Genomic DNA, 7,759 nt, shown 5'->3' with positions numbered 1-7,759 from the left:
GGTATCCTTTGGCCGCAAGAAAGAGAATATCCGGAAGAAAATCCCCTCAAAATTTCAGCCAATCGGAGTTACGGATCTTCGGGAATTTAAAAAACGGTGAAAGGCCAGAAAACGGGGTCGCGTAACAGAAGAGAAACGGAGAGATAGATCCAATCTCGGAGGGGCTCCCGCCCCTCCGCCGCTAAGGAGGCCATGGACTAGAGGGGAAATCCTCTCCGCATGTGGGGAGGGGGGGTCAAGGAAGAAGAAGGAGGGGGGCTCTCCCCCCTCTCGCGCGGTGGCGCCGGAGTGCCGCCGGAGAAGGATCGTGACGGTGATCTACACCAACAACCTCGCTACCGTCAACATCAACTTTCTCCTCCTCTATGGAGCGGTGTAACACCTCTTCTCCGCGCTGTAATATCTACTTAAACATGGTGCTCAACTCTATATATTATTATCCATTGATATGTGGCTATCCTATGATGTTTGAGTAGATTCATTTTGTCCTATGGGTTGATTGATGATCGTGATTGGTTTGAGTTGTATGTTTTATTTTGGTGCTGTCCTATGGTGCCCTCCGTGTCGCGCAAGCGTGAGGGATCCCCGCTGTAGGGTGTTGCAATACGTTCATGATTCTCTTATAGTGGGTGGCGTGAGTGACGGAAACACATACCCGAGTAAGGGGGTTGTTGCGTATGGGAGTAAAGAGGACTTGATACTTAATGCTATAGTTGAGTTTTACCTTAATGATCTTTAGTAGTTGGGGATGCTTGCTAGAGTTCCAATCATACGTGCATGATCCAAGTAGAGAAAGTATGTTAGCTCATGCCTCTCCCTCATATAGAATTGCAATAATGATTACCGGTCTAGTTATCGGTTGCCTAGGAACAAATAACTTTCTTGTGACAAAAAGCTATATGCTAAAACTAACTTAATTATTTCTTTATCTAAACAGCCCCTAACTTTTTTTTACGTGTTCTTTATTATGTTGCAAACTTATCTCTCTACACCTACAAAGTATTCTAGTTTCATACTTCTTCTAGATAAAGCGAACGTTAAGCGTGCGTAGAGTTGTATCGGTGGTTGATAGAACTTGAAGGGAATATAAATTCTACCTTTAGCTCCTCATTGGGTTCGACACTTACTTGTCAAGAAAGGCTACAATTGATCCTCTATACTTGTGGGTTATCAGGATCCACCACCTTCATAGGAACCGGCGTTGCCCCTCTTCCTCCTCCTCTGGCTGCGGCTAATCCAGAGGCACGCCGGCTGCGATGCAGGCGGCACGCCTCGCCCAAATCTCCTCAATCTGGAGCCGAGGCCCCAGCGTTAGCATAGCATACGTCGTCTTGTTTTGCCAGGCGATGGCGAAGCCGGACGACGTGGGAAGACTGAGGCGGTTCGGGAGAGAGATGATGGGCTCGCATTGGCGCCGCGAAGAGGGAGGAGGTGGATATGACTAGGGCTGGGGGACACCGTTTGACTTAATTAGCCAGAGTTTGGCCCTCGGGCAGCAAGCCAGAGCGCCTGCACGCGGCATTCAGTCCCCACCTAAGGAGACGCTCGTTGGACCGTCGGGTTTAATTTCTGGGTGTTTTCCCGTGGGACCCATCGTTAGTCTGACGTGGTGGACGCTCCTGGTCGCGCATGGGCCGCCCCATATCTGCCCTACATTTGGGTTATGAAGGGTTGCTGGTCAGCCTGGGTGTTTGAGGCTGTTTGAGGCACCCGTCTGGGTCGAGTGTTTGAACGATCACTGAACGGGCCGTCCTCCCGGGCGTTTGTGATAGGTTTTGAGATGCCCGGCTGTAGATGCTCTTAGGGCATCTCCAACGCCATGCATCAAACATACACTCCAAACGTCCACGGACAACGGATAGGGGATGACCATCTAACCCGGTGCATCAAATTCACCTCTTTCCCCCAAAAAATAGAATAGAACTTAACCAAATGTTCGCCATACAACCTCACTTTGAATGATCGGTCGATAGCAATTCAACTATACATTAATAAAGATGTCGTATGTTCAACAAGTGTTTTTAAAAAAATCATCGATCCCAAATTAAACCATACTAATAAAAACCTTCATCTCAAGTTCTCAACCTTTCTCTCCTCCAGCCCAACCTTCTTCATCGACGCATGTCATTCACCCAAATGATCTGGTCCTTGAGCTTCATCCAACAATGCGTCAATGTGAAGGAATTCCCTCCGTCCTTTGATACATTGAAGCAACGCGTACATGCTACACAATGACGGGATCATCAAGTTGCAACATTGAGTGAATCAAAGAATTGAATAACGGGTAGAGCAACAAGGGATCTCAAAGCTCACGCAGCCGCCTCTTCTCCAAAAAAGTTAGGGTTTCTCTGCCTCCCGCCGGCGCCGCCGCAGGTCCGCTTGTCTCCGGTGGCCTTAGGGTCATAGGGGTATGGTGGGTCCCAACCCTTGCCGGTGGGAGGGCTTCGTTTTTAGATGTTTCTTCAAAGTTTTTTAGGGTTTGTGTCCTGCTCAGGAAGGCAAGACAGCGGTGGCTCACCGAAGATGGAATAAGGTCCCAGCCCGCCCCTGTTCTGGTGGTGTGTATAGCATCGTCGGTGGGCGTGTGGAGGTGGTGTGTCTCCGACGGATCTATCTTTTGTGGATTTGCTTGGATCTGGTCATCGTTCGTCTATGTTTGTGTGTCTTCAGGTTGGATCCTTTCGATTTACACTACACTCATCAGCGCGAGTTGTTACTCTGGTGTGCTGGTCCTATGAGGTCTTAGCACGACGACTTCCGACTGTTTACTATAACAAGTTTTGCCTGGCTCCGGCGAGGAAGGGGCAATGGCGCGACACGCCTTCGTCTCGCTTTAGTACTTGTAGTCGTCACCAGGTGGTCTACTGATCTAGACGTAAATTTTATTAACATGAATAGATCCAAAGTTTTTCAAAAAACAAGCAAAACTTGCGATCTCTATCATCGACGCGCCCGTTGGCCATCACTTGTGCAATCACACCACAATACTTCATGACGGTGTTTGAATTGGTGTACCACTGATGGAGTAACGACTTCGCATTGCGATCATGGACAACATCAAAATTGTAGAGCAGGCAATGCTTTGGTCATGAAATCAAGAATACACTTGTTGCCAAAAAATATCGTGCCCTTTTGTTTCATGCCTGCAAACCCCGCACTTGTGGCTAAACACGCACCACACAACAATGTTGGGGAACGTAGTAATTTCAAAATTTTCCTACGCACACGCAAGATCATGGTGATGCATAGCAACGAGAGGGGAGAGTGTCGTCCACATACCCTCGTAGACCGTTAAGCGGAAGCGTTATGACAACGCGGTTGATGTAGTTGTACGTCTTCACGATCGACCGATCCTCAGTACCGAACGTACGGCACCTCCGCGTTCAGCACACGTTCAGCTCGGTGACGTCCCGCGAACTCACAATCCAGTAGAGCTCGAGGGAGAGTTTCGTCAGCATGACGGCGTGGTGACGATGTTGATGAAGCTACCGTCACAGGGCTTCGCCTAAGCACCGCTACGATATGACCGAGGTGGATTATGGTGGAGGGGGCACCGCACACGGCTGGGAGAGATCAATGATCAACTTGTGTGTTCAAGGGTGCCCCCTGCCCCCGTATATAAAGGAGCAAGGGGGGAGGCCGGCCGGCCCTGTAGGGCGAGCCAGGAGTAAGAGTCCTCCTCCTAGTAGGAGTAGGACTTCCCTCTTTCCTACTCCTACTAGGAGGGGGAAAAGAAGGGGGAGAAGGAGAAGGAAAGGGGGGCGCCGCCCCCTTCCTAGTCCAATTCGGACCAGAGGGGGAGGGGGCACGCGGCCTGCCCTGGCCGGCCCCTCTCTCTCTCCACTAGGGCCCAACAAGGCCCATTAACCCCGGGGGGGTTCCGGTAACCCCTCCGGCACTCCGGTAAAATCCCGATTTCACTCGGAACTCTTCCGATGTCCAAATGTAGGCTTCCAATATATCAATGTTTATGTCTCGACCATTTCGAGACTCCTCGTCATGTCCGTGATCATATCCGGGACTCCGAACTACCTTCGGTACATCAAAACATATAAACTCATGATACCGATCGTCACAGAACTTTAAGCGCACGGACTCTACGGGTTCGAGAACTATGTAGACATGACCGAGACACGTTACCGGTCAATAACCAACAGCGGAACCTGGATGCTCATATTGGTTCCTACATATTCTACGAAGATCTTTATCGGTCAAACCGCATAACAACATACGTTGTTCCCTTTGTCATCGGTATGTTATTCGATCGTCGGTATCTCAATACCTAGCTCAATCTCGTTATCGGCAAGTCTCTTTATTCGCTCCGTAATGCATCATCCCGCAACTAACTCATTAGTCACATTGCTTGCAAGGCTTATTGTGATGTGCATTACCGAGAGGGCCCAGAGATACCTCTTCGACAATTGGAGTGACAAATCCTAATCTCGATCTATGCCAACTCAACAAGTACCATCGAAGACACCTGTAGAGCACCTTTATGATCACCCAGTTATGTTGTGACGTTTGGTAGCACACAAAGTGTTCCTCCGGTATTCGGGAGTTGCATAATCTCATAGTCATAGGAACATGTATAAGTCATGAATAAAGCAATAGCAACATACTAAACGATCAAGTGCTAAGCTAACGGAATGGGTCAAGTCAATCACATCATTCTCTAATGATGTGATCCCATTAATAAAATGACAACTCATGTCTATGGCTAGGAAACTTAACCATCTTTGATTCAACGAGCTAGTCAAGCAGAGGCATACTAGTGACACTCTGTTTGTCTATGTATTCACACATGTACTAAGTTTCCGGTTAATACAATTCTAGCATGAATAATAAACATTTATCATGATATAAGGAAATAAATAATAACTTTATTATTGCCTCTAGGGCATATTTCCTTCAGTCTCCCACTTGCACTAGAGTCAATAATCTAGTTCACATCGCCATGTGATTTAACACCAATAGTTCACATCACCATGTGATTAACACCCATATTCACATCGCCATGTGACCAACACTCAAAGGGTTTACTAGAGTCAGTAATCTAGTTCACATCGTCATGTGATTAACTCCCAAAGAGTACTAAGGTGTGATCATGTTTTGCTTGTGAGAGAAGTTTAGTCAACGGGTCTGCCAAATTCAGATCCGTATGTATTTATGTAAATTTCTATGTCTACAATGCTCTGCACGGAGGTACTTTAGCTAAATGCTCCCACTTTCAATATGTATCCAGATTGAGACTTAGAGTCATCTGGATCGGTGTCAAAGCTTGCATCGACGTAACTCTTTACGATGAACTCTTTATGACCTCCATATCCAAGAAATATTTCCTTAGTCCTCTAAGGATAATTCTGACCGATGTCCAGTGATCTACTCCTAGATCAAAATTGTACTCCCTTGCCAAACTCAGGGCAGGGTATACAATAGGTCTGGTACACAACATGGCATACTTTATAGAACCTATGGCTGAGGCATAGTGAATGACTTTAATTCTCTCTCTATCTTCTGCTGTGGTCGGGCTTTGAGTCTTACTCAATTTCACACCTTGTAACACAGGCAATAACTCTTTCTTTGACTATTCCATTTTGAACTACTTCAAAAACTGGTCAAGGTATGTACTCATTGAAAAAACTTATCAAGCGTCTTGATCTATCTCTATAGATTTTGATGCTCAATATGTAAGCAGCTTCACCGAGGTCGTTCTTTGAAAAACTCCTTTCAAACACTCCTTTATGCTTTCCAGAAAATTCTACATCATTTCCGATCGACAATATGTCATTCACATATACTTATCAGAAAGGCTATAGTGCTCCCACTCACTTTTTGTAAATACAAGCTTCACCGCAAGTCTGTATAAAACTATATGCTTTGATCAACTCATCAAAGCGTGTATTCCAACTCCAAGATGCTTGCACCAGTCCATAGATGGATCGCTGGAGCTTGCACATTTTGTTAGCACCTTTAGGATCGACAAAATCTTCTGGTTGTATCATATACAACTCTTCTTTAAGAAATCCATTAAGGAATGTAGTTTTGACATCCATTTGCCAGATTTCATAAAATGTGGCAATTTGCTAACATGATTCGGACAGACTTAAGCATCGCTACGAGTGAGAAAATCTTATCGTAGTCAACACCTTGAACTTTGTCAAAACCTTTTTCGACAAGTCTAGCCTTGTAGATAGTAACACTACTATCAGCTTCCGTCTTCCTCTTGAAAATCCATTTATTTTCTATGGCTTGCCGATCATCGGGCAAGTCAACCAAAGTCCACACTTTGTTCTCATACATGGATCCCATCTCAGATTTCATGGCCTCAAGCCATTTTGCGGAATCTGGGCTCATCATTGCTTCCTCATAGTTCGTAGGTTCGTCATAGTCAAGTAACATGACCTCTAGAATAGGATTACCGCACCACTCTGGTGTGGATCTCACTCTGGTTGACCTACGAGGTTCGGTAGTAACTTGATCTGAAGTTACATGATCATCATCATTAGCTTCCTCACTAATTTGTGTAGGAGTCACATGAATAGATTTCTGTGATGAACTACTTTCCAATAAGGGAACAGGTACAGTTACCTCATCAAGTTCTACTTTCCTCCCACTCACTTCTTTCGAGAGAAACTCCTTCTCTAGAAAGGATCCATTCTTAGCAAGGAATGTCTTGCCTTCGGATCTGTGATAGAAGGTGTACCAAATAGTCTCCTTTGGGTATCCTATGAAGACATATTTCTCCGATTTGGGTTCGAGCTTATCAGGTTGAAGCTTTTTCACATAAGCATCGCAGCCCCAAACTTTAACAAACGACAACTTTGGTTTCTTGCCAAACCATAGTTCAGAAGGTGTCGTCTCAACGGATTTAGATGGTGCCCTATTTAATGTGAATGCAGCCGTCTCTAATGCATTACCCCAAAATGATAGCGGTAAATCAGTAAGAGACATCATAGATCGCACCATATCTAGTAAAGTACGATTACGACGTTCGGACACACCATTACGCTGTGGTATTCCGGGTGGCGTGAGTTGCGAAACTATTCCGCATTGTTTCAAATGAAGACCAATCTCGTAACTCAAATATTTTACCTCTGCGATCATATCGTAGAAACTTTTATTTTCTTGTTACGATGATTCTCCACTTCACTCTGAAATTCTTTGAACTTTTCAAATGTTTCAGACTTGTGTTTCATCAAGTAGATATACCCATATCTGCTCAAATCATCTGTGAAGGTCAGAAAATAATGATACCTGCCGCGAGCCTCAACACTCATCGGATCGCATACATCAATATGTATTATTTCCAATAAGTCAGTTGCTCGCTCCATTGTTCTGGAGAACGGAGTCTTGGTCATCTTGCCCATAAGGCATGGTTCGCAAGCATCAAGTGATTCCAAAATCCCATTAGCATGGAGTTTCTTCATGCGCTTTACACCAATATGACCTAAACGGCAGTGCCACAAATAAGTTGCACTATCATTATTAACTTTGCATCTTTTGGCTTCAATATTATGAATATGTGTATCACTACGATCGAGATCCAACAAACCATTTTCATTGGGTGTATGACCATAGAAGGTTTTATTCATGTAAACAGAACAACAATTATTCTCTAACTTAAATGAATAACTGTATTGCAATAAACATGATCACATCATATTCATGCTTAACGCAAACACCAAATAACATTTATTTAGGTTCAACACTAATCCCGAAAGTATAGGGAGTGTGCGATGATGATCTTATGAATCTTGGA

The sequence above is a fragment of the Triticum aestivum genome, chromosome 3D (assembly GCF_018294505.1).
Source record: "Triticum aestivum cultivar Chinese Spring chromosome 3D, IWGSC CS RefSeq v2.1, whole genome shotgun sequence".
In the NCBI taxonomy this organism is placed as follows: domain Eukaryota; kingdom Viridiplantae; phylum Streptophyta; class Magnoliopsida; order Poales; family Poaceae; genus Triticum; species Triticum aestivum.
This window is presented reverse-complemented; position numbering follows the sequence as displayed.